This window comes from Meleagris gallopavo, chromosome 16 (genome assembly GCF_905368555.1).
Source record: "Meleagris gallopavo chromosome 16, MGAL_WU_HG_1.1, whole genome shotgun sequence".
NCBI classification, from domain to species: domain Eukaryota; kingdom Metazoa; phylum Chordata; class Aves; order Galliformes; family Phasianidae; genus Meleagris; species Meleagris gallopavo.
The window spans coordinates 3,674,047-3,701,773 of record NC_139419.1 but is presented as its reverse complement, the minus strand read 5'-3'; the positions used below and the strand labels follow the sequence as shown (position 1 = coordinate 3,701,773).

At 39.7% G+C, this 27,727-nt stretch overlaps 1 protein-coding gene across 10 annotated transcripts in view; it reads right to left on the bottom strand.

Annotated features, from left to right (window-relative positions):
- The window catches only part of SDK1 (sidekick cell adhesion molecule 1), a 362,240-nt gene that overhangs the window by 151,630 nt on the left and 182,883 nt on the right, over positions 1-27,727 (bottom strand). Inside the window, exon 1 of one of the 10 annotated variants that reach the window (XM_085237881.1) lies at positions 7,479-7,591. The exons of the other annotated variants lie outside the window; for them this stretch is intronic. The gene's annotated coding sequence lies outside the window, so the exon portion shown is untranslated. Of the gene's footprint in view, positions 1-7,478; positions 7,592-27,727 lie in introns of those variants that run through there. 10 annotated transcript variants of the gene reach the window in all.

Sequence of the window (27,727 nt, the reverse complement as noted above, 5' to 3'; positions counted from 1 at the left end):
TATTTTCATTTCGTACCATCCCTGAAACAAATCTATTTAAAGCAGTCTTTTGATAACAGTTTTGAATGGGTGAGCAGATGAGATACTGAGAGCTCACCAAAGCAGCTAGCGCTTGGATTCTAAGTGAAATCATACAAAGGTCAGCTGCCAATGCAACAAGCATATATAAAAAATCCAACATTTCAAAGTATTATCTAAACAGCATGAATATTTCATATTCAAAGACAGGTCAAGTTTCCCTCTGCAACTGAAAGAATTCTGTTGCAGTAACTCACTCTGGCCCAGTCCTACCAAATAAGACCCAACCAGGACATTCCCAGAGCTATCTGTGCAGAATATAGCCTGTAGTTCTGTTTTAAGGCAGGTCAAGGTACCAAAGGAGAAATTTGGTCTTTCTTGTTGATAAGAGTCTCCATAGGGATGTAATGTGGGATGTGTTTGCCCACCTGCAATGCTATAATGTGATGGAAAACACAGCAATAATAGTGGAATGACAAAGTGCTAGGCTGCATCAACTGAGGACAAGCCAAATGAAACAGTTGTGGACACAGAAACAAAAGGAAAACGCTGCTTGGAAGGCCTCAAGCATGCAGGGATCTCCAGCAAGATCCCCTTTCCTCCACTGCCAACCCTTAAATGAGGTCTGGGAAGGGATGGATCCTGGTCCCACCCCTTCTGGTCACTCAGTGAATTGCATACACCTGGGCTCCCCTGGGTTGGCCCTGCCTTCTCACCAGATGCTCCATCACTTACCATTTCTGCTACACAACCCTATCTTCTCACCTTTTTGTAAGAAATCCACAGGCTGGAATGGCAGAGCAGCCAGGCTCCTCATTAAATGAGGACTAACACTGTGGTCTGTTCCCATGATGCGATGCAGCAAATCAGACTTTGGCCTGTGGTCCCTAATGGATATTTTGCATTATTAAAAGGCTGCTCAATTTCCCACGTATACTTTATTTTAACGATTGAGCTTCAACTTCTTAGATTCATGTCTATTAGGAAATATTTATTAAAGACACTGAAACATGAGAGCAGTATGAATGAATGCATGAACATACAGCCATAGTCAGATGAATCTGCTGTCAGGGGACCACCATTCCCACCCATCTCATACCTGCTCTGAAATAAAAAATCTTCCGTTTCTATCTACTTTCTGAACCCCTTCTCTCCCCCAAAGCAATATTAGGGAAAGAACACTGACCCCAGAATTGCAGACAAGGGATCCCTAACTATGAGACATAACAAATGTGTGGGAACTTGCAGGAAGCTGCAGAGACAAGGCTGAAAGGTACTGAAGATCACTTAAGGGATGTGCTCTTAATTCGATTCTAGTCCTTAATAGAAGACTGGACAGAGGACTGCCACAGGCAAACATCCCGATCCAAGCAGTTTCCTTCAGGAAAGGCTCTCTCCTTTATTTTATACTGTACCTATTTTAGCCTCAACCCTCACAGTATTTCCAGTCTTTCCTTTGCTTCTAAACCAACTCCTTAGACATCCTGTGATTACTGGTATCCATTAGGGCCCAGTAAGTGAAGTACTTTCGGGAACAGCCCCAACCACCCTTTGATGCTCAGTTACCATAACTCACACATGCAGGAGTTGATCTTGGAGCTGTTTCAGTGGATCCCACACTGCTCATGAAGCAGTTCCTGGACTGCCATTCTCAGCCCATTACATTAACTTCCATCAGTATTATTTTTCCATGTTAGAATTTAAAAATAAAAATTAAAAAATATAGAAAATGGAATAAGGAGCTCCAGGGTCTTTTGGTCCCTCTAAACATGAGCTCCTCTGGAGACTGTGCAGAATGCACAGAAATTCTGCAGAAAGCAGAGATATGTTAAGGGAAGAGAGAAAAAAAGGTGATGGCCTCTTGCATCATCTATTTGTTTTTATCACCAGTGCCTGTGTGTGACTGCACAACTCTGATCTTGGATCACGGTGAACTTCCGCTTTTTAACTCCCATCTGACTGACAGCGAAACCAGCCCCAAGTGGTCTGTATAACACTGACTTCTATTTTTCTTTTAATACTGATGAGCTGTAGAATTTTAACTCTCTGCTATTTAAGTATTGTAATTATGCAGACTGCCCTATACTCTCTAGAAAGACACAATCAGTGTTTTTATCTCCCTACGTATATAATCGTATTGAGTACAAGAAATTTTAAATATTTTAATTTACAGTTTATAAACATCACAGACTTTGTCAAAGTCACTTGAATGTTTAATTTTCCCAACAGAGATGAAATCTGACTCAGGCCATATGACAAAACACAAAAATACAAAATGTGCTTTTCCCTTTAGAAATGTATAAACATGAGCTTCTTCCCCAGCTCTTACATTATGGTATGCAAACTTTATCTACATCTGTTTTTGCAGTGCAGAATATTAAGAGCAATACTTCATGGATGCTCAAATTCCTCTCAGACAGACACTGTGCCAACCAGCCCTAATAAAAGGTGAGAGGAAGCGTTTATCTCTTGAAAAGAAGTAATAGCTTGAGATCAGACTTGAGAAAAATAGCGAGTCTTATTTTTAAGCCTGTGAGATTAAATTGCTCATAGGTCCCAGCCTGCTGATGACACAACACAGCTGAGGTTATCACGAGCAAGAGGAGTGAGAATTGCCCAAATAAACACCCAGATCACCTGATTTACACGGGGCAGGGATGGGATACTGGCTGCTACTCATTCCTACTCTGTCTTAATTACTACTGCCATTATTTCTCAATGTCCTCTTTTTAGTGAAAAAGGAATTTCACTGGAGTCAGTACCCAAAACTGGATTTACTTCTTTACATTAGAAAACTCACCTAAGAAAAAAAAAACACTTTGAGGTAAGGGTCACCAGTACCCTACAGCTAAACTAATGGAGACATGGAGCACCTTTAGCAGAACTTTGGAACTATTTACAAGTTAAGCTGGAAGAAAAAGATTAGAAAACCTTCCCTGCAACCTTCCTACAGACTTTTAGACTATCACAATTTGCAGAAGTGCCTTTTCCAATGACTATGCAGGATACATGCAAAGCTTCTTTTCCAAATTACAGATATCTGCATTAGAAAAAAGTAGAATAGGAGAGGAGTCCAACACCAGCAGCAAAAAAAATTACATATAAATAATTGAACACTATGGCATCAAGGATAGACAATCTCAGCCTACAGAACACAAAAGGGAGAAATGTCCCTCACGTGGCATCTCAAGGTTGCTCAGGGGAAAAAAAGAGACCTTACAAATACAAATTATCTAATGGAATAGATATCACTTTTTCCGTAATGGATTAATTCCCCTTTCCAGTACAAAATACACAACAGAAATTGGATCCTGATCAAGAGAAGATTAATTTCCCTTTCCCTTTTCAGTAGAAGGTGCACAACACGACCTGGAGCCGGATCAACAGACTGGCAAATGTTGACAACCACCTGTGGGCCTGAGAGTATCACTACACAAATATGGAAAAAATATGTTTATCAATAGTAAAGCTCTGCCCTAAAACACTGTCACTTGTTCCCTACTTGTCAGACTGTATGTTAACAGATTATGCAGTGAAAGAGCGTTAAGATAATACACGTTACTATTTCATTTTCTCGCTTCTATTCCAGCAAGAATGGAATCAAGAATTTATCAAGAAAAGGTAAATAGGTGATGTTGCTCTACACTGCTGTGTACTGTACAGATCTCTGCACAGACTTATAAACACAAAGAAAAATAAGAGATTTTCCTGTCTTGGTCACATTTATTTAGTTTGACAGCTAATACTAAAACTCCAGATGGAGCATTTTGAGATAAAATTGTGTATTTATAAAATAATTAGCAATCTAATTACACAGAGTTGGCATATGAAGAACTGTTATGACTATTCAGTACCTGTGGATATCTTAAGAATCCTCAAATGTACATATTATTTCTGATCTTCCAACCTTTGAGAGGCTGCAGACTCAAAATAGTAAGGAAGCAACAACAAAAATTTCACTTTCTGGAATCGAATTTATAGTGAAAACAGCCTAGTTGCTTGAATCAATCACCTCAAGCAAATTCTTATATATAAGGTCCTCATCTTGATCTAGACATCAGACATCATGACATATGAATAAAACACCAGACATGGGAAAGGTTTACAAAACACAGTACAAGCAAAACAAGTGAATGATCTAGGTCAGTTATATTTATTGACTCAATACACTCCTGTCAACGTGACCAGCTTTGCCCACATCACATCAAATGCATGATTCATTTCCACTGCAAGTAAACCAAAAAGAGAGAAAGAATAAAAAGCCAATACAGCAACAACAGAACTACAGTAAGCAGATCACAGATTAAATACATGGTGTGTGAGGGTGGATTTGGTGAAGAATAGCTCTTACTGAAAATTTCATCAACACCTCTTGGCTGAATCACCCATGCCAAAAAGCAAACAAGAGTTTGAAAACCCCCACACCTCCATTTCCTATCCACTACTAGGCCTTCGTGATACACCATACATGTTACAATAGGACTTTGGGTGCCTTTAACTCTAAAAGCTAAAGTTACCCAAAGATAATTAACATACAGAGTATGTTTTACCCAGTCAAGCTTGCAACCCTGCAAGCCATTCAAAATGCATTTCACGTCAGGAACTTGCTGGTCAGTTTGAAGGGTGCAAATACTCACATGACTAAGTTAAGCAGATGCACAATGAATGTATTTTTCCTGTTTTCTCTTCTAAGGCTCAGTCTCTGTAAAACTATGTAAACCTTTGGTAAGAAGATGCTTCATGTGCATGGAGCTTCCTGCTAGCTGTGCCTGGGGCAGGACTGGAACGCACCTTGTGAGTCAGCGCCGCTCCATCTCCTGTTTCTGAACGTGCTGGGTAGCAGTAAGAGCACTGAGCATTTTAGACTCCACTTTCATGATTGGAACGTTTCCTAGAGCTTTGTTAAACCCTACTAGAAGCACTCCAAATACCCAGCTGAAATGTATTCCTAACCAATGTACCCCATTTGTTCCTCTGCCAAAGCTGTCTTTTGGCTTAAATATCTCTTTTCTCCTTCTGTGATTTTTACCTCCTTAAGTATTTATAGGCAACAATCATACTCCTTCACAGTCTTAGTTTTACCTAGCTAAACTATTCTTGCCTGACAAGTTTTAAAGGATTCACTGAAATATATACAAACAAAAGAATAGGAGCAAGGGTAAAAAGAACAGCTAGCATCACATTATAAATGTTTCCAAATGTTTAAACAAATAACAGCCACATTTGTAACAGCTTTTTTCTCTCCTTTGTAAAGACTTCACAGACTGCAAGAGCTGTTAGTTTTAGCCCAAGGGAAAGATTAATGGAGAACTCAGCTCTAGCCACAAGATGACTTATACCCTTTTGTGTGTAGATACTACAGCACAGAAGAGCTTTCTATACTGCATTACATAAAACAGAGCCAAAAATACAGGTTGAGAAGCTTCTAAAATCTTGTAGAGAGCTTTTAGGATGTACCCCAGGCAAAATGAGGCACAGGGGCCTGACGAGGTTGGCGTAGGATCAGAGGTATTTGTGCAGCCACCACAAGGATGAGGGTGAGGCTCACGCTGGCATCTCTCCAGGCTGTCTCTCTCCAGTTTTGTTCCACAGATGGGACAGGGATGGCAGATGCAGCTTTCTTCCTGATTTTGCCCTTTTTCTACAAGTCCTTAGTGAGCCAGCAACTGCTGCTGGCGGCCCAGCTCTCTGCAAACCAGACTTGTTCCCCTCTTTCCTACTAGTTAAGTTCTACAAATCCACTCTGTATTTTAGGACTACTTCAGCAACAAATTTCCAGTGTTGTCCCATGCAGTTCTAAGGAAATTAAGCCACAGCTCAGTTACACAGCTACACAGCTCCCTGTGATGACTCAGCAGCTCACTTTAAAAGCAGACCAAATTTCTGCTCCAACACTCTGAAATTCCCTTCTCACAACTCCTAGTGCAAAAAAAAAAAAAAAAAAAAAAAAAGCAATTTGGCAGTTCAGTCTCTGTCACCGACTTGACCTTCCCCCATGCACAGCGAGGGGTTCTCTTCTGCCCAGAAACTTATCATCCAGCACATCATTAGAGCTTTTAACATGAAAAAATATAGAGCCTCAAGCTATTCTAGCTAAAGAACACTCAGGTGGCTTTTCAATTCACCAGATAGCTTTAATATCGGCTATATAAGAGGATAGAGTGTGTAATCTTATTCAACAGCAGTTAAAAGGGGAAAGAAAAAAATCCGTGGTCTAGCAGAGGAATCTATTAGCCTCAGAGTCAGCCTCAAAGCAGAGCGAGGGGCACCAGGTGGAGAATCCCACAGCAGCAGCACCCAGAACCTGGGGGTTTTATTAAGCTGGAGCATCTGAAACATGCTCGTGTCTGGAAAGATTTTAAAGTAACTCATCAGCGGAGATGATTTTTAAGAGGCTGTAATATTTTTATGATGCACTAAAGTGCATCATAAGAGAAGCATCCTTCTAAATATAAACAGGCATGCACTTAGGGGAGGAAACAGGTTTGAGATTGGACAGTGATGCTTTGCTGCTTGTGTATTCCTGCAGCAGACAGCAAAGGTCATGCTATGCTGAGGACAAAAAGAAACTTTTAGCATCTTGCTGTCCTGGCACTCTGCATACCTGGATATTTATCACTTGTTTTCTTAATAAATGTAAATTAAGTTAATAAACCACACATTACTATCTGGATGTTAAATAAACTCGAACTGTCAGTTATCAGTCCAGCAATACGAAACTCACTGGAAAGATAAAAGTTCAGAGAACACAGCTGTGTTGTGTGAATCAGAACTGCTGGTATTTTAGATGTTGCAGTTCTCACCAGCAGATTGTGGTTTATTGTCAAGCAGCAGGAAAGGAAGAGAAATGGGAGCCAATAAAATGCTGCCACCCTCTATTTTCAAATGTTCCATCAAATGTGGCTTTTTTTTTTTTTAATACATTAATTTCTTAACTCCTTACATGGTTAAAGGACAAATAAAATCACACAGCTGACAATCGATCAATCTATTTGCTGCTTCTCATACTTGTAAAAAGTTCGAAAACTTCTACTTAGGAATGAAATGGTGATAACAACAACAACAAAAAAGATGAGAAATACATTCCTCTCTGTCCTTTACCAGACTTGAATAAAAGGGATAAAGAAAATAAGGCAGTACCTTGGAAGTAGGCACTTGGCACCATATACTGATAATCTCATAAGTAGTTCTGATAAAGCTAAAATTATTACTAAATTTTAGCTTAGCTTCAAAACTTGGATTTTTCTAATATCAACTTAGATTTGGGAGAATACTAATAGTTATCTGGCAAATTCATGAAAATCACAGAATCAGAGAATGGTTTGAGTTGGAAGGGACCTCAAAGACCATCAAATTCAGTCCCCCTGCCACACGGTTGCCAGCCACCAGATCAAATACTAGATCAGATAAATAATAAACATTGCTGGATTTTAGAGATTTCCTAGCAGTTGGATACGTACTGTGCTGGGCTGCTTCTTTAAAACTCTCGGATCTTCCTGAAAGAATTTAAATCTCTCCTCATGGAGAATCAGCAAATGAGAAATCTGAGAGTGTTCCACGGTTGATTTGTCCTTCACAATGAAAGGAAGGGCTGCTGCGTCAGAGACATTTGGTGCCAGTAAATGTGTACGGGCCACCAAACTGGCCATCATTATGCAAAACATGTATATAAGAGTGCCTATATAGATCTGAACAAGACAGCTTAAAGCCATGCAAATGCATTTTTGCAGTTACTGGATAAGCAAGGTGTTGATCAAAGCTTTCCCCAGCAAATCCACTCTGAGAACGAGGATTAAAATTTGTTACATTTAAACATCAGTTGAACTTCAAAAAAACAGAAATCATCCAAATTTCAAAAACTGTCCTCAGATCCTAGATGCTACAGGCACGGAACAATTTACGAGGGCTTAAGAGAGCTCTTCTACAGATATTTATAACATTGAACTAAATAGGCACTTTTGTTCTCGGCTGCTGAAACTCCTATTCAAACCAAGATGCACTTCCTGAGCAGCGTTTTAAGCTCAAGGTCAACTCTTGCCGCATTCTATTTATATATTTATATGTGAAACATGTTTTGGGATCCAGATTGCTACCTTGCTCCCAAAGGTCTGCTGCTTCCAAGTCTTTACATAAGGAGAGTGGATCTGAAAAGCAAGAAGATACCCCACAGCCTTCTTCCAACAGCTAACTCAACCAAACATATGGAATGACTTGTCAAAATAATATTTTCAGAAATAGGTTATCAGGGGCCTCAGGTCCATTCCATATGGTCTGAAGTTCCCCACCCTCCTGACCATACCATGCTACTTTTTCTCTTTGTTCTACAAGAGGATGCATTAATAAAAGTCGTGCTGCTCAGGTCACAGAGATTCAGAAGGAAATAAAATTTCATTTATATGTTTAGAACACTGAAAGATATAAAAGCAGGGCAAAATCACTCATACAGCAGAGCTCAGAATCTAAAGAAAGATTTTTCCTACCAAAATAAAAAGATTTTTTTCTTCTTTAAAAGCACAGATGTTCTTCTAAATAAAGTGGAGGCTTTCCGTTTGCAGCCTTTGTGATTATCAATCTTTGGTTATTTTATAATATAAGGTTGCCTCGAACCTCACCAGGGAGAAAAATACACATCGCTTTATTTCCTCTGTAGCAAGAACAAAACAACTGTGAAAGCAAAGAATGTTCCAAAAGAGCAAATAATAACCCAGCTAAAGAAAGTCTACAAACTTATTCATTCAAAAATAATTCCACAGATGGATAAGCATTTAATTTTCTGAAGTGAGAATAAAACAGCATCTCTCTTCTCTGGAAGATGGAATAGGTTTTTGTATCTGCCTGTTTATACACCGTACATAAATACATGCTCAGAGAATGCTGCAAGTACTGCAAAAGGAAATCCAAGGGGAAGTTATTACTCAGGCTCTTTGTTAGTATTTCTGCAGAATGGGTAGAGCTGCCATTGTTAAAAATGAATTTAGTTGTACCTTACTCGGCCGGTACAAATGCTGTTTGCATTAACGCACTTCTGATTTCCTTTCTGCTGTTCTCAGATAAGACTGCAGTTGAAGAGCACGATGTCTTTTCGATCTTGCATTGACTTCTTACCCTCTCAGAAAATGGCTGGGTCGCTGTTTGCAGATGCACTTTCTACATGTGACAAGGAGACTTTGCTCCAATAGTGAAAAACAGACACTTCTTTCTACAGGGGGTTCCTGTCTCCCACTTCACCCAAAACTTTGCATTCCACACTGCTGTTTTTTTGTGTTTTTTTTTCTTTTTTTTGAGATTTCTATTATCAGAATACGATGCCGGGACGTCACAGCAGAATTACAGCTACTAAGGGAAATTAAAGGGGAGAAATGAAAGAAAGTGAGAAAATGTTACACTTATGTCATCTAAGACACAGATGTACCTGAGATACAAATGACATCTATTTCATGTTATGTTTTTAAAATAAATAAATCCCCCCTACATTTAACAAGATATAGTCAACTTCAAACGTATCCTTAGGTTACCTGTTTGAAATTAATTGGCAGTGTGTGATTAGGCAGAACACACTGAACAAACTGTTTAGTTTTAATCAATCCATTTCATTCTGATTTGCCCTGGAAATAACAGTAATGATACAATTTTTCTATCCGGTTGGTAACAGTCAATGTTAGTGCAGAGCTGTCAAGCATCAGGGCAGCTGAAACAGCAGGAAAATGTTGCAGGGTTCACTCTGCACCAAGATGTTGACTCCTGCTGCCTCATACACAGAAACTCTCCTGGAACAACTTATACACACAAGGTGAAGAAGGATGAATCACTTTGCTCAGAAATGTCACAAAATGCATTTAGGTATGGATTATAAATATAATCTGCAGCTAAAATAAAACCAGAGTGACGATGGGAAGAGTTGGCTGTCTGCTAGTATCTGGCAACACGAGTCTCCTGAAGTGATGCCCATCAACCTACAGAGCCAAGCTGGCTTTGCCTTGCTCTGCTTTGTGACTTCTGTCCCCTCTCTTGATCTTGGTATTAGTTCTGTAAACTCAGTGCATCCATGCTTATCTTCATGAAATGAAATACTACATGAATAAATCACACGCAGTATCAAAAGCTAATGCTGACCTCTCTACAGACTGCTGAAAATGCTCAACAGAGTGCCACTTAATTGACCTATCTCCTCTCCCCTCCTTTCGTTCAAGAGTAATTATAAAGAAGAGATTGAGGTGTGCCAGACCATTTAGCTCTTCAGAAGACAAGGAATTGTAAAACGCAGACCAAATTTAAGACAATAAAATGTTATATATTGCATACTGAACCACAGCATCTCTGAGAAGGCTCAAAATAGAAACAGCTTTTAGGAAAAAACCAAACAAACCTCCCTCTCTGCTGCCTCCAAAGCCTTAACTAGAAAGGAAGAAAAAAAAAAAAAAAGCAGAACAAAAAGCTCCACAAAACCTGAAGTGATGTATAAAAATAAAAGTACAACTGAAGCATTTTTGACATTTCTCTATCACTCTTAAAAATAGTAATAATCCTGAGCTATTTTCGTTGCTGAAAGAAAATAAAAATCAATGCATTTCCACTTAGTGCTTTTGAAAAGGATTACTTGGTATTTCAGCAAAACGCTTTAATGCAGCTTTGTAACGGAGCCCACCATAACTCACAAACTGGGCTCCTCACACTCCAAGCATTTCTCTGCACGCCAGCAGCCAGCACTGGAAGGGAATGCAGGCGAGGCTGCTCCTCCTGGGCTCATCTGTGGGTACCTGCACCATGCCTGGCTATGTAACCTAAGTGCTCTGGGACTCCTTGCCCTGTAAGGCAGGGATTTGAGTCAATAAAAGAGCAATGTATGTCAGGCCAGGCTGGATGGGGCTTTCAGCAGCCTGGTCCCATTGCAGGGGACTTGGAACAAGATGATGTTTAAGGTCCCTTCCCACCTAAACCATCCTATGACTCTACTACTCACACCACCTTGGGTTGGTACTTTCACTGCTTATCACTTAGGTTCAATCCAGCAAGCAACGATGCACAAATTGAGGGTGGGGTGTTTTGTTCCTTTGTTTTTGGTTTCTGCTTTTAACAAAAATAATGGATTTATAAGCCTTAACTTTAGAGCATGCCCAAAGGTTTGGAAGTGCTGGCTTTCAACCCAACTGCATTTCTCGTTTTTTTGTCTGGCCATAAGTTTTAGGTTTATAACTATGAGCTGAATAAAAATGACCAAATTGCCGATAGACATTAAGAATCTCATGTAAATCATTCTAAAATATGCAAAGCCATCTTTGAAAGAGGTAAGTGGTTGAACTTCTCCCTTAATACAGGCACGATAGATATAAAACTGTATATTTTACAATGAACCACAGGTACTGCTCAAAATAATTAATACTGATAACCAATGCAAAAGATATCATGAATAAAATGCATCTTTCAAAAAAAATCTGTTTTTCTTAGCTCAGATAAGAAGAACCACCAAAAATGTTTTAAAACAACTGTTTTCAAATGTCATTTTTTTCCCCTGTTGTTTCTGATTCTCTCTGCATACAAATACAGAAAATGTAAAACCCAGCAAAGAGAGAAAGCAGAACATTTAAAACAGCTGATATAACTGCACAAAACCTTCACTCCTACCATTAAAAAGTACAATTTATTACCACTGGAAAGCATAAGAATTAGAAAGTACTCTTGAAAAATAATAACTGCTTCTACCAGCACACCAGAGACCTCTACAGAAGATGTAGGAACCATTATCTCCATTTTACATGTGGTGAAAATGAGGCAAGGACAAACACTGCTGAAATGAGGCTACAGCAGGTAAAAGTCTGACTGGTTTCTTACAATCTCTCCAACATTTTGGTGCACACTGAAATATAGGATGGAAAACTTTTTTTTCTTTCTGCCCTCCAACTAGCAGAAGAAGATGCTGTACAATCCCATGGAGACTTTGCAAGCTCTGAAGCTGTCCCCAACTTCTCCCACTCCTGTTGCAGCTTGGTTCTCAGTTGAAAGCTTTGTTAATGTGATATGGCAATTTAAATTAAACTCTATTGCAAATTTTCAGACAGCAGTGACGGGGCAGTTATTCACAGCATCTCTGGTCAACACAGACTGAACGTGGAAAAAAAAGACAGTGTATTCTCCCAGGTTTTATCACTGGCAATGCCAGGACAGAATAAAGCAGGCAATTTGCATTTCTCAGCATTACTGTTTCAAGCTGCCTGCAGACTCTGGCACACATCCTCACACCAATTTAAATGAGCTTTCGCCATTGGATCGAGCATTGCAAATGAGTGTCTAAAGCCTACATCGTAACGTATGTTAAGGCCATTCAAACAACAGGTTACACTGCAGAATTAAAATTCTGCTTTCCTGCTCCTCAATCTCTACAGTAATTTTCTACCATACCTTTTGTAGTTTTACAAGGAGATCAACTGCATACACTCAATGTATTTCAAAACAAAAAGCCAAAATGAAAAGTGGCCAGAAAGCATGCAGAGCTCTCAGACTTGAAGGCTATGCAGTTCTGCTGGAAGCAGGGACTGACTTCTGTGCTACATAAGCTGAGATGGAGCTGTACCAGTGCTTGGGGACGGAGGGACTGACTGCTGTTCTCTCCTCAGGCACCTGAGCCAAGTTCTTCCAAGATACCTGCAGTATCTCTTCCCCTCTGCAGTTTTTCCACCAATAAAGCAGCAGTCAGGATCAAAATCAACTGCTGGCTGCTATGGAGTGGCTAGAAGAGCATTGGGCCCTGACAGAAGATGGCCAGCACTGCCAACAGCCCAGAGCTGGACCTGCTGCTCCCCCTTGGGTGCTGCTGCCTGCAGTTGAGCTCAGCACTGACACAGTGCAGCTGTGTGACTGTGGGGCTGAGTGGTGGGCAAACAGCTCAGCTGTGAGAGCTGCCTGAGGCACAGCTGTAAGAAATCCCACACGGGGTTTCTTTGCACCGACCCAGGAGCTGCCTGTGAACTCTGGGTTGCTGAGCTGCTTTTCAGGTATGCCCCTGTACTTCACACCTTGGGTTGGTGCCCTGCTGACCTGAGCGCCTGGCTTTAGGCTGCACTCACTTTGGCACTGTGGATCTGCCAGTGATGAGCAGACCACTACCTTGAGCACTGAGAATGTCTCAGGTTGACACAAGGCAGCCAACAGCAAGCAGTGTCTCCTGCCCCAAAGAGCATTCTTGTCAAAATAAAAAGGGAAAATCCGAATCCAAAGCATTCATTTTAAATGTATTTTCCCAGCCTGTGCCAGTCATTGTCATCAGCAATAGACTACAAACCAAAACAGTGAAATGAGATGCTGGGGAAGCTGCTATAGCTTTGCTTATCTTTTGACCACTTTGCTGTCAGCTGCTGGATGAGCATGCTGAATATAACAGGTGAGATGGACAGTGCTACTGGTATGGTTGTGGTGAGCTGTGTATACCAGCGGCACTATATGACTCAAAGATAGTTTATATCAGAGAAGCCTCCTGGGTAGGAATTCAGATTTTTCCACTTGCACATAGAAATGGCTTCTGAGGATGTAACTTAGGGTGAGTTTGTTTCTCTCTAATCACTCGATTACCACAACCAAAAGTTGGAACTGGGACAAGAGTACTTAGAGAGCTTAAACGACAGATGTCATTCCATTTCTGAGAGGATGTTAAGGGATATTCGAGACAGGATATGACTATCTCTTTAGAAAGAATGAAAAATAAATTGGATTTTCTCCCAGTAACCTTTATGAAACACAGTTTCCCATTTGTCTGTGGTGACAGATTCCTGTATTTCCCAGAGGAAAATGTAATTTTCATTGAGGAAGGGGAAGAGAAAGAGAAGGTGAGTGAAAATGTTTTTCATTCTTTTAGTTCTTTCAAGGACCATTTTCTTAGGAAACAATTTGATGAATTCATGTGTACAACTGCCCATTCCCAGGAGTCTTGTACCTACAGATGTATCCATAGCCTGGGATTAAGTTGAAAGAAAAGGGGCACAGTAAATATGATATCAGTTAATACATTACCCTTTGACATGTCTTTGAAGACATGATTCAACAATCCATGAAACTACTGTTCTTCCTGAGGCAGAAGTATTTACATGAATTTGTTCTAGATACTCTCCAGATATCTCCAGTTATACTTCTGGCTACTGAGTTATTGCTCTGACCACTGCTAGAGCTCAGACTGAGCTGTCTCGTGGCACATACACACAGATATGTATGTATTTGGACAGTTTTAGGCATGTTATTTTCTAATCAACTTGATCAAGAGCTAAGAGAAGCAGAGAATAAGTGACATCCTGAAGGTGGGGAATGCATACACTGAGCTGCATAGTCTTATAAAAACTCCTCCCTTCATGAATACCCCTGATTTAGGGGAAAAAAGATGAATTTTGTAATGAGGGCAAGAATTCTCAGCCTTTCTTACAATATCACAAAAAAGGCATCCAAAGATGAAAGGGCACATTCAACAAAGCACAAATATATGTTAGCATTATTTGATGATCAGCTTCAGGTTAAACCTGCCTTGAGACTGGAGATTAATAGTGATAGCTTCTTTTAATGACTGCAGAAATGCCACAGTGCCTGCCAATAACAACTTGAGCAACGAACAGGTTGTTATAGAATGTATTGTTTATGCACCACTGACTGCAATCTCTATACAGAAAATTTAATAGTCCCTTTTTTCCCTCTCAGCAAGCTTATGTGGTTGGGGATTTAGAACTGCATTATTCCTTATGACCTGACTTATTTATCATGTCAATCATAGTAATGATGTGTCAAAATTATCACAATTCTGAAGCTTTCCCTTTATCATTGAGAGTGCTCTTTCTCAGCACCGTAAGCACATATGACAGAAGAGACATCAGAGGCATAGATTTCATGCATGGCTCTAACAAAATCACAGGGTTAAATAGCTACTTCTAGAGCCAAAGCACCATGGAATAGCTCCTTTCATTTTTCTAATTCAGCTCCTTGTAATGGCAGCTAGACACAGCTGCAACTGCAATTAAGGAGAAAAGATGGGGAATAAAACCACACAGAGTCAATTGCCAAAGGTCAAATTCAGATGCTGGAATTTGCAGGTCCTGACCCTCCTCACAGCATGCAGTTGGCCTTCTGATACCACCAGTCAGGTTTAAAATTACAACTTTTGCAATTAGGAAGACCGAAGAATTAGACAAGCGGCTAATTTATTGGTGAGATCATCCCTCCCCATCTAAACAAACAGCTTTGCCAGGGGATCAACTCAGGGAAAGGAAAATAATGTAGACACAGGGATTAGGAATTGCTGAAACTGATGTTTCAGAGAAGTGTGTGTGCAAGGTCACAGCCCCATCCCTGAAGGTGACTGGCGGTTCAGGCGCAGCATCCCTCGGAGCAGGTTTCTGAACAAAACACTGGAGTGCATCATACCAGGTTACTGACTCGGAGAAATTAAAGGATGAGAAATAGTTAACAACAGGAGTTCTGGCGGAGGTACAGCATATATTCTTTTGGTTCAATTTTCTAGAGCCTGAGGTCTGAAAGAGATGGAAGCCTCCTTGAAAGGGTCTGGACAGCATTCTAAATTTCATGTTCCATAAGTTTCTCTCAGTCACAGAAGATTAATTCACCATTTATTCTGTAGCCTAGCAAGAACTCGGGAAGCAAGTAGTGTGTGCTGTCCTGAAGGAAGGAGACAGCAAAGCCCTGATCCCTTTGGGGCTTGTAACTGTGGCTGGAACCATTTTTAAATGCAGTTACAGCCAAAGAGAGTTTTAACAAGTTTGAATGCACACCTAACATCGTTATATTCTGAAATATGGATTCTCTAACTGGTAGCTTGTGTTGCAGCATACTTTTTGCTAGAGTAGCTGTCTGAAATGATACTAAACCAAGCTAGCTCTGGACATGTTGAAAAATGCCTGTCAGGTACAGTTCTGGCAGCATCGCCATGAAGCTTATTTGAAGTGTCCAACCTATGGATCAGCAAAAATATGGAGCTTAACACAGACTAATAAAATACAAATAGGTTGTTCTGTGGGAACTCTGATGGAACTGCAGAGCACTTACTGCTGAATTACAAGGTGAGCACATCTCAAGGGACTCTAGAATCAATAAAAAGAAATGATGTGGCCCTCCACCAGGTAGAGTTAAGACAGGTCCATAAAATGAACTGACAACAGCCTGCAAGAGTTGCTTAGTTAGGATAAGTAAAGCTGTGGGAGTAAGGACTCATGAATGGGAGATTTAAGTTAGGCAACAACTAGCAGCACTCCAAAATTGACTAAAAGAAAGAAATCCTAAGCAAGCTCTCTAGGAAGGTACTTATTTATTCTTACAGAAGTTAGGAATTAGGTTTAATAGAGTAGAATTAAGATTTCACAGCTACATATACCATTCATATTATATTATGTGGCTGAAACAATCAGCTGGCTGAACAACTGCAGTACCGTACTTAGCCTGCTATGCTGCACCACTCAAAACCCCTTCTCTCTTCTTTTGGAGGTCTTCACTAATTTGTCAGCAAGCTTTAATATTGCTAAGGTAGCAATTGCAACTGTGATAGCATTAAGATCAATTTTTCTTTGCTGCTGCCAAGATTACCCTTCATTCATCCCCTGAGACAGCTCTTCTAAAGAGGATGTGCTTGCAACACATGTTCTATTTCCATACCTTTGTGTTTTCTTGGTCAAAAAAGAACAGCTAGAAAGTTAACTTCCAACAGACCTCAATTTTCTTTTAAATTTGATTTTCGTAAATGAAAACAGTAGTTTCAGTCTTCTAATCCCTTGATTGAGCACTAATATAGCACAAACTTCTACCTAAACTGACTTCAATAAAAGCAAGTAACAATCAGCCAAAGTCTTTGCGACAATAGAATCTGTAGCACAAATTTGGAATAATTACTTTATTGCCTTGGAGGGTCCTCAAATGTACTTTGGTTCTCTTGATTTTTTCCTATGACACATTCCAAACTAACCACTGATAGACCAAAGAACTTTTGTGTTGAGCTCACTATCTCAGCAAAATATGACGACCCGTTATTTGCAGAAGGTCAGATCAGATTATTGCATACTCTCATATAGCTTCAAAATAAGACATTGTCACCAAAAGAAATGCTCTAATATCTATGGAAACAACTTTACAGTAAACATAGCTTTTAGTGCTACAGCCAGCTGGAGCTAGATTGAGCAACAGAATTCACAGCCCATCCCAAGTCTGAGGCATACTCTGGAACTGCATAGGGAATGTTCCTGAATGACACTGAATGTGTCTTCAGTGTATCATAGCAAAGCAAAGTCCAATATCTTTGCTGTGTCCTTGTAGGGCTTTTAGAGCCAAGTAAGCTGGGTCATGTTCCTTAGGAATTTCCACATAAAATATCTTCCCTATTATGAGCTCGGTGGAATAAAAGTGTGGAAGTGTTTCATGAGATAAAGATAATATAGAGAAAGTTCATGAAACCAAGAAAGCTTCACATCTTCCATATTCAGGCTGAATTTGGCTTCATGGTGATTTAAACAATATGAGACCACTTTTAAAAAGATAGAATCATCTTGAGTGACTTAAATCTACAAAATTTAAGAAATCAGCCAGTCTGACTGTATGGATCATTTCTCAACATTCCATTTAACTTTTAATTACCCAACAGACTGTAATAGCTCCTTTGGAACTGTTAAAACTTTGTTATGTCACTTTGGCAGCTACAAACGCACAGCACAAAGTCCTCAAGCTAAAAATCATTATGAAATTATGGTAACCTAAAAAAAATTAGATCTGTACTAAAAACTACAAAGTACCAAGAAGTAGGTGTGTTTACAGATGAAGAAAATAAATTCAAAGCATTAAGTAGCACAACTAACCTTTCTTGGACACTAGATTAAAAAGGGAAAGAAAGGCTTTAGGAACGTGAGAATGCAAAGATAAATGGGACTTCATTTAAATCACCAGCCTAAAACAACACAGAAATTGTATTGGTGGGATTTGCAGAGAATGAGCTATTAAATGATTTATGGATTTGATGGAAAGCGAGCTGTATATAGATGAGACATTTTCTCAGCTGTTCTTTCCAAATCATGGAAATTCCTGCTAAAGGCACAGCACAGACTTAAACCAGCACAGTTCTCAGCAAGGGCATGGACCAGGCTTTCATGATGTCAACAGCTCATCCAACCAAATGGAACAGACTGTCCCTGTCCCAAAGATCTTGCAGTACATGTGCACTGCAGATGGAAGTTCCCCTCCCAAAGCTGATACAGCCACACAAGAAAGCAGTATTCAACTGCATTTGACAGCATGTTAAACTGCTGGATCATGCTCAAAGTTTCTTGTGGACATCCCAAGGCAGAAACACTTCCAAGAGGCATTTTGCAGTAATAATGAGGCAGCTCTGCATAACTTTGTTCCCTGAGTGCAAGTCACGAGCAGTACAGGAGTGAAAACAGGTGTGCCTGCTCAAAAACAGAACAAGAAGGTAGTGGGCTGGCAAATGACTAAGTGGAGCTGGCAGACGATCTCTCTGGCTGCCATGGGGATGAGAAGGGAGCCATATCCTCCTTAAAAGTCCGGCTGTGGAAGACAACTGCTGGACACAAACTGTGAGGGTAAGCAATGGCCAAAAGCAGTGTTTTGATGTGGTGCAATCAGGGTAAGACTACAGTTCTTTGTATAAAAAATAAAAATAAAAAAAGAAAAGACATTGTAGTAATTGAAATATGAGTTGTTGAGAGGTTGGACAAGAGTTTAAGATTTACTGAAAAGGCTGTATCACAGAAATATTAAGTAAGAGGAATTTCTAAATAATACACACAACATAAATGTGAAAGATGACAGAGTAAATAATTCCTAGGCAATGACATTCCCGGGACAAGCAGCATGTTTGTGTTCTCTGGGGGAATTGAAAAGAATGAGAGGAAGAAGAGGTGTGGCAGGATCTGGGAGGACTGCTATGGCAAGATAAATCTGAGTTGTCAAACATGGTTGATAAATAGTTGATATATATCAAAGAGATTAAGAAGGAGGGCAAAAAAGATACCCCAAGAAAGCTGAAATAGGGATAAGGTGGGGGTTCTCTGAAAAGACGATTAGATTGATGAGAAATCAAGTGAGGATGGTGTCAAAGCAGCTGAAGTTGTCAAGATGTCAAGGAAGATAAGCACCAAAGCATCAAAGGAGCTTACCACTGCTAGGACTGTCGGAAGCGAGCAATAGCAACAGAATAAAGGATCGTGTGAAATGCCTCTATTAATAACATTAAATATCCTTAGTTCAGTATTGGGGTACCGAGAAAAGCAAGGGGAGCATAAAAGGTTACAAAAATAAACATGCAACAAAGCATGCGCTTGGAAAAGGCTGAAATCCAGGACTGCAATTTTGAAATGGATGCAAAAACAACTAACAAATCAATTATCAGAGTTTAAATGTGGCCGAGGTGATATGGAGAGACTTACTGGAACACCTTCATTATACAACATATAAAAAAAACCAAGGAGTCAAAAGTTTTCATTCCTACAGCCTTTTATTTTAATGATGCTTACTGGCCTTATTATATGCAGATATATTACTTGCCAAGTCAGTTCACCAGACAACAGACATCACCCTTTGTAGGCAGAGAACAATTTGGGTGCCTTTCAACTGCTTATGAAACAATTTTTATGTAAGAGGTGACTATGAAACGCTATTGCTGTACCAACACAGTATGATATTCTGTTTCTGTTTTGTCTGTCTTTAAAGATGTAAGAAAAAACAATCCAGCAAACAATGTGCAGAATTGCAGAACACAGACACAAAGCTGCTGATGCAGCACAGTGCCAGCAAGGCAGGCACACCGTGCCTGGCATTCCCCTGCAGCACAAAGGGAAACAGTTCTTCCACTGCTGCTTTTAGGAAATATTAACATTCTTGGATAGCACTTCAGCTTCTGAATTTTTTATTTTTGTTTTTGTTTTTAAACCTAACTTCTCTTATTTTGCTTTCAAAGAAATTTTATCGCCTAGTTCATGTAGGTACGTGACATATAATTTAGGGAATATACCTTAGAAGTACCTATAAATAGGAGAATTAGCTTAACTTTGATCTAATACTAACCAATAAATACCACAGAATAAGAAGAAAGTACAACTACGTCTCAGAATAGGAAAAGAATCAACATTTTGATTATCAAGATTGAAAAGGTGCACTCAATACAGTGGACAAATTTACACAGTGAGAAAGTCAAACCCTCATTATGGTGAACAGAGATGTGTTTAGAGTAACAATTATAACACTCAATGATTTTTTAAGCCTCTTCACCCTTCAGGTAAAAACTAATTTAAAAACAATGCAGTCAAGACAGAAAAACGTGGACTTGCTCAAAAAAATCTGTCTTTAATGTTTTGTTATTAGATCAGATACAGGTTGCATAGGTGGTTCTCTGCAATGAAACAGAACTTTATTTTGATCTCTCAGAGCAGCACAAAGTGATGTTTCTCTCAGCACTGCTACAGCCCCAAGTCTGAGAGCTGCCTGATGCTCTCAGCATTGCCAGCATCCTGGAATATGGAATTTTCTCCCCGAGGTGCTCAGAGAGGCCTTGTACACCTCTGTTCTCAGAACCCAGCTGAAGCCACAGCTTTGAATTGATGTGCCCTGGGAGGAAAGAGAATCTGCTTCTCACTCTCATGACCAACTCGGGTCACAGTTTCAGCCTGTTAGCTGCGAGGTTTTGGCCAGCAGCCATAACAGAGTAACATTTCTTTCCCAGATGAACACTACTGGAAAGATCCTAACCATTTTCTTATCTTATTTCTAGATTCATAAAAAGTAAAGGTTGTCTTAACAGACTACTTTGATATGTATTTTACTTTATAACATCACTAACAAAGATAAGAAGGTCCAGTTCAACTCTGCTTTTGAAATAATTTCACAGTATTGTGAAGATTTCAATACTGTGCAGCTCTTTAAAAGTCCACACACAATTCAGTGAGATACAGAACCCTCTTTCATTTCATCCCTTGAGCTACTGTGTAATTTGTCAGGAGCCTGATCACTAAAAATATGATCACAAAAGTACCTGCACTGTACAGTAAGGAAGGTAAAACATCCCCTACATATAAACCTGTAGCATGGTTAGGGCAATTCTGGATTACAAGTGATACACAAACCAAACATTAAATAATGCACCTAAGTTTTAGATTAGCATTGGTGGCAGCCCTTAACTTCAGCACCATTGCAAGACTTTGATCTAACATCAATATAACGGACTGCAAGCCTTTTGCTTAATTGCCATCTCCAGAAGAATCTAATTAGAGTGAGAAATATTAAAATAGCTTTAATGTTTAACATAAAGCTTCATAAAAACAATCACTGCTGGTTCAAGGACACAATCAATAGCCTTAAGATTGAAAAATGTTGTGGTTACAATTATCACTAGACTGGTTTTCAACCCGTCCTTTCCCCTTTTTCACAAAATCAGTATCTTGAAGGATGTTCCTATGGCACTACATACACTGTAATTTTTCACTCTTTCTCTAAATCTCAGAAAATGTGCTGTAGATGGCCCCAGGAGCAAACACAGCAAAGATGAAGTAAAACTCGAAAAGGAGCTGTCTAGTTTAATCTATGAATGTTCACAGCAAGGGCTTCGTGTAGAAATTTGTAATCAGGATTTCCACAAATGATGGTGGCGAGGTTTCATTGGAGCTGGTGTTGTTGTCTGCACAGCCTGGCACAGCAACCTGCAAGCATTTGCTGCTCCTCTGATTGGAGAATCCCCAAGCATTATGTTTCTCCCCAGTGCCCAAACACATGTACTGTATCTTTCCGTTTAGAAACCACCTTGGCTTAATAGCCATGTATTTGTTCTGTTCTGGAGCTCACATGAGCTACTGGAGTTTCCAAATGCTAACCAAAAATCCCCAAATTAAATCTGTACGGGATAAAGGCCAGGATGTCAATTAGGAGCACTCTGTGGCAGTGATGGGTAGGGGAGGGACCAGGGGACCGCCCGGCAAGGAGTAGCAGTTTTCAGGGATGTTAACAAGGATGACTTCACCCCGGGCAAACAAATAGCAGGGAGACTGTGAGTCTTGTTTCTTAAGAACATTTGCTGAACAAAAGCACCTCAACAGCATGAAAACAAAAGCCATCCTCCAGCTACCCTTGCTCTCCCATTTCCTATTTCACTGCGGTAAGTTTACTTCAATAGTTAGCTTTACAAGGAGTGGGGCAGAATCCCCATAGAAATTTTGGTTCGTTCTGTATTCCTTAGGGTATCAGCTGAACGGCAGTGACTTGTATTCAAAAAATTAAAAAAATATGACCTTCACTTACACAGGGTCACATAGCAGAATCACATCCCAGTGCTGATTCTCATCCTATAGACAAAAATGTATGCACACTGCTCAAGATCTGTCCTTGAAACTGCCAGACCTCAAACCACAGGTAGTACAAAAACATTCTTCATCAAACATCAAATTAACAGGAATAATCAAGTTAAGCAGGTGCAAGAGAACCAGCCTTGCTGTCCTCCTTACATCAGCCAAACCCTTCAGGCAGTTTTCAGCCTAGTTTTCAGTGATATTTTCTCACCTTTTATTCTTTCTATTCTCATATTTGCCTGGTGTACAACCTGCATACAAACATCACATTCAGAATCATCACGTCTTGAAGAACCTCTTATATACACATGAAAAAGGCACGCTCACCACAAGAGCTGTTTGCACAGTTTTATGCAGAGCATCACCTCACTCAGTATCTAAGGTAACTCCTTTGTTACCTTTATAAGAGGCTTGAATATTTGTACTAATGATGGGTAGTGCCATGACATCATCATCGTCCTGAATACGAGTGACACTAACATCACCAAGGAGCCAACAGGATGGCTGCATCATGTCCTAGCATAGAGATACTGCAGAAAAACACCTTTGTGTGTTCATCAGTGGATCCTAGCAGACAGCCAGGGGAGAAGAGGAATTATGGTTGAATACGAGCATGGGGTTGAAACCTCCTTGATGTAATCTGAGCTTCTACAGTCAGATCCAACCAGCCTGGGGTCAACAGAGAACAGGCACAGACTGAAGCCACCTGAACTGAAGAGACCTCTTGCCCAAAAGGTTTAACATTAATATTTTCATATTGCTGCCACGTGATACATTGTGCCTTCATTATCATGATATGTTAAAATGGGACCTTGATCTGAAAAATTTGCAGCTGGAGTGGAAATTATTTCCTTCTTCGTATTGATTAAAAAGAATAAATAAATTGCTTGTAAATCTTCACAAAAATGCAAACACTTCAAGAGCACAGGAGATCTTCCCCAATAATTTATTCACTTTTTGCAATTTTAACCTAAGGTGATGTGTATAGTGAATGGGAAGGCAGAGGATAGAAATGAGTTTAATATCAACAATTCCCATTAACACTGATGGGAATTACACCCATAAAAATTCTCGTCCCTGATGCCTTTCTTTAGGCATTAGGTAATTTCTAGCTTTTTATTTTTCTGTTTTATGTCCTCTGCCCTGTAATTTCCAATGTAGTGCACAGATTCTGCCAAAAAGCTTCACTGTGTGCTAGCTGTCTCTTGCAAGTAAATAGCACTGTGATGAACTTGGAAATATCTTTTTCTCCTATAATTGGTTGGTACCAATCAATGCCGTCCAGCAACACAAAAAATGAGGGAAAGGAAATGCATTACAAAAAAAGTAGCTGACTCAAATAATTTCTGAAAATACAGATATTCTATTACACATTCATATTAGCAAACTACCAAGGAAAGAGCATAATTCTATGTCACCAAAAATAGCTATCCCCAGCTTGAAAACTCAAGGAATAATATCTGCATGTAGGCTACTGCTTTCTGCTGAGAGAAAATAAAGCAAGATCTGTCTTTTCTCCCTAGGATCAAGATACACTGTGCAGTGCTCTGTGGACATTGCACCAGCTGTGGTAGTATTTTCCTTACATTGAAATTCATCTTCAACATTTACTCTTGTCTTTAAGCATATATGTATATATTTAAGTTGATGCTGTGATTAACTACTTCCATAGTAAGGTCTGAGTGCTAGGCATTACTGGATCAGAAAGAAAGGTCAGGGAGAAAAGGAATGCTCTCTCTGAAATACTGCACTGTTCTCAGGATGAGAACACAAAAAATTCAAGGTAACACATTCTAACAAATCACGTGCTCAGATTTCACTGATCGTCCAGGAGCAAGTTTATGACCCAGTTCAGGTCACAGTCACTGTGGATAACCATCTTTCAGCAAACAGATCAGAATTGATCCTCGCTGGTTAAGGGCTTTTGCTTTAATTTATTTCACCACTGTCTCCTAACGATGACAGATACCGAGGTATTTTTAACAGAAATTATTTGACACAGTTCTCAAAAATTCTATAAAATAATTATCCTTGTGTTGTATAGAAGTCAATTTTGCTAAGTGAGAAGAGCATGGGACTGGGAATTACAAAATGCAATTTCTAACCTTGTTTCTGCCACCGATTCTAACTAAGTGATCTTAGGCTAATCACTTTTATCTTTCTGTGCATCAATTTCCTCATTTTGATATTGGAATTAATGACATGCACCTTGGTAAAGACTTTTGAGGAATACTGATGAAAAGCATTAGATATGAATCAGGCCTTATTATTAATAACAGTAAATTGCTTTGGGGATCCTTGGATGATAAGTGCTATTTAAATTCAAAGAAAATATTAGTACTTTAATTGCTTCAGCTTTCAGATCTACCCCAGTTTTACTTACTCAAACACCGGCAGGTAAATTGAACTCAGATCACTTTATACCAGATACATAAAGTTTTAAGTGTATAAAAGTATACATTCCTTGCTCTGTTATTGGCCCAACTTCACAGGCTTTAGGATGTGTACTCCGTTGCGTTGATGATCTCACACAGCGAACTGATCTAAATGTTACGCTGCTTTTGGGATGCTCAGCATTAATGGAACCATCTTCACAAACACCAAACTCCCCACATTCCATCAGCAGGCAGACTTCAAGCCTTCCATTCATACGATGTTTCATCAAAGTCATTATAACTGTGATGAAACCGCTATTGTTTTGAAATGATATACTGAACAAAATGGCATTATCAAATACTTTCCCTGAGTAAATGGAGAACAGAGACATAGTCTATTAATGCATTGCCATTGATTTATTCACTAATGTGCCCTATATTTTCATCTGCAAAAGCCTTTCTGAAATCCACAGTGTCTATTAGTGCAATTATCCAACATAACTACTCTGCAGGCCACAGCTCATTATGTTTCTTTTTTGGATTTAATGCTGAATGCTGCCAATAACATCCAGGCTACAGAGGAGCTGACTTTGGCACGTGATGGCAATATGAAAACAAGCACAGCGTTGGCTTCGGGCTGCTCTAAATGGGAGCTTCATCCACTGCCTTCATAACAAATTGCAGAGAAAACGACTGTAAACTGATATTATCTTCTCATTGATAATCCAGTGATAAAAAAATAGGCAAGGGGCAAGAAAAACAAGAAACTCTGTTAAAGCATGAGGTACCAAGCACTTGGAAAGGTTGTCCAGAAAGGCTGTGAAGTCTCCATTGCTGGCAATGCCCCAAAAGCCAGCTCAACATGGAGCTGAGCAGTTTGTTCCTGGGGGGTTGGGCCATGTGGGCTCCCAGAGCTGCCTCCAGCCTCACCCACCCTGTGTCTCCATGACTCTTAATTCCCCTCCGATCACCAGGATGGTGATGTTTGACCTTAATTCACTTCTGGAAAGTAAAAAGTAGCTGCAAACCTGTTAGAAACTTGACTGTTTGTAAAAATGCATTCCCTTATAAAAGCAGAGAAAACATCATTTTTTTTCCTATTTGCCCATCCTCCTCTTGAGTGCAGCATAAACGTGGCTCTTTTTAGCCCTCCTAATTCAGGCAAGACAGTAATGACAGACTTAATTACTAATCAGTTTGCATCAGGAGTTATCAGACAAAATGAAGAGTGCTGTATCACTCGCTCAGTTTCATACTGCCAGAATCAACATTTTTTTGCCTTATTTCAGAAATAACCCTTCACCTCAACATTATCTAGCCAGAGAACACGACCTTACAGCAACATTCTCTTCCAGTAACATTCTTTCTTCATTATAACCCACATTCTAGGTTGAAAGCCAGACAAGAAAAGCTGACTGGTTGCCTGACTGTCTATTAATTATTGAAGAATCCCTGCCTGTCCTGGTGCCACGTTCAGACAGCTCGTCTTCACAGTTCTCAGAAGCAATGAGAACTCCACGGGAAAACAGTAACATGTTTTTGTTTTGTTATTAAAACAAAACAAATCAATTAGATTAGCAATGATAGCCTTGGCCTCTGGCACTTCTCAGGAACTTCTAGGGAATTAACAAGCGACTGGCACTTCTGGCCTTAAGTAAAACTCCTCCTGGAGCTGGGTATGTAAACCAGCAGCCTGGTTTTCAGTAGTATTTGTTTCTCAGTGGGGAAGAAAATGAGAATAGCATAGCTAAGGAGAGAAATTTCAATGAAAGAAGCAGTAATAATTAAGCCCCTTTCTGTCATTCACCAGAATTGCGATACCCAGACTGAGCAGCTACCATTTCTGCTCCATGCAGTTCTGCATGCACTGGAAATGAGTTTGGACTTCAGGACACATACATTTTTTATAGCTTAAGGTGCTGCAACACCAGACCCAGCAAATCAAACCAAGATGGCATGCTGTTTGGGGCTTGAACTGTATGCACTGTATGATCCTAACTATTGCAAACATCCATTTCATTTTTCAAAACAAATGCATAAAATATACACATACGGGGGAAAAAAATATTTCCAGTATCTAGTTTCTCATATAAGATCATATGGACAATAAGAAGCACATTATTTAAAAAATAAAAAGGCTATGGTCCAGCTATAGTCAGACACAATAAATATTTCAGCTACTCCTACGATTTGGTTCATTTAAAATACAAGTGACTCACAAAACACTGCATTCAAAACGTGTTGTGCAGAATAACTACCTGTTTTTTTCTTACATCTGAATATTACTATATCACTCCAAAACCTTTCTTTTTTCTAAACTCCAATGGCTTGGAGCATATAACTGTCTCTGCGTGAAGTGACAGCTTTCCTCATCCTCTTCAGAAAGAATCAAATTATGCAAGGCCAATATTATAAATGTAAGATTCCCAAGAAGAAAAGGGTTGTCACCTAAACCTTGAGAGCTTATGCTTAGCGACCTGATTGAGCACCTCAGCCTTGCTAAGCCAACTGCTTTGTCCACAAACAGCAAGGGGCAGAACAATGCCTCATGGATACAGCTCTCATGCCATAGCGCCAGGAAGAACAGAGCTGGGAAAGAAAAAGCCTCTTCCTTTGAATTCTTGGCTTCTGTGGATTAAGCAAAAGTCTTAACATGGGATTTTATGCTGTTCTACTTCTATGTTTGCTTGCTTTTGTGTTGCATTTAATATTTTTTTCTGTGTAAATTTAGCAATGAGGGAATCTGGCATGTTGCATTAAATGAGTCTCATTTTGTTTTTGGTTTAGATAGACACACACAAGGGCTGCTCCAAAAGTAATACCTCCTATTTTACTATCTTGGCCTATGATGTCAGAGTGACAAGGCAGCAACAGTGGGACACCTCTGCTGATGCAGACGTTTATGAGCTCAGCACGCTGCCTCTTGTTCATTGCTGGCAAAAATGTAGAGCTAATAGTGGTGACTACATAGAGAAATAGAGTTTTGTAGCTTAGAATTTTGCTCTATAAAATAGC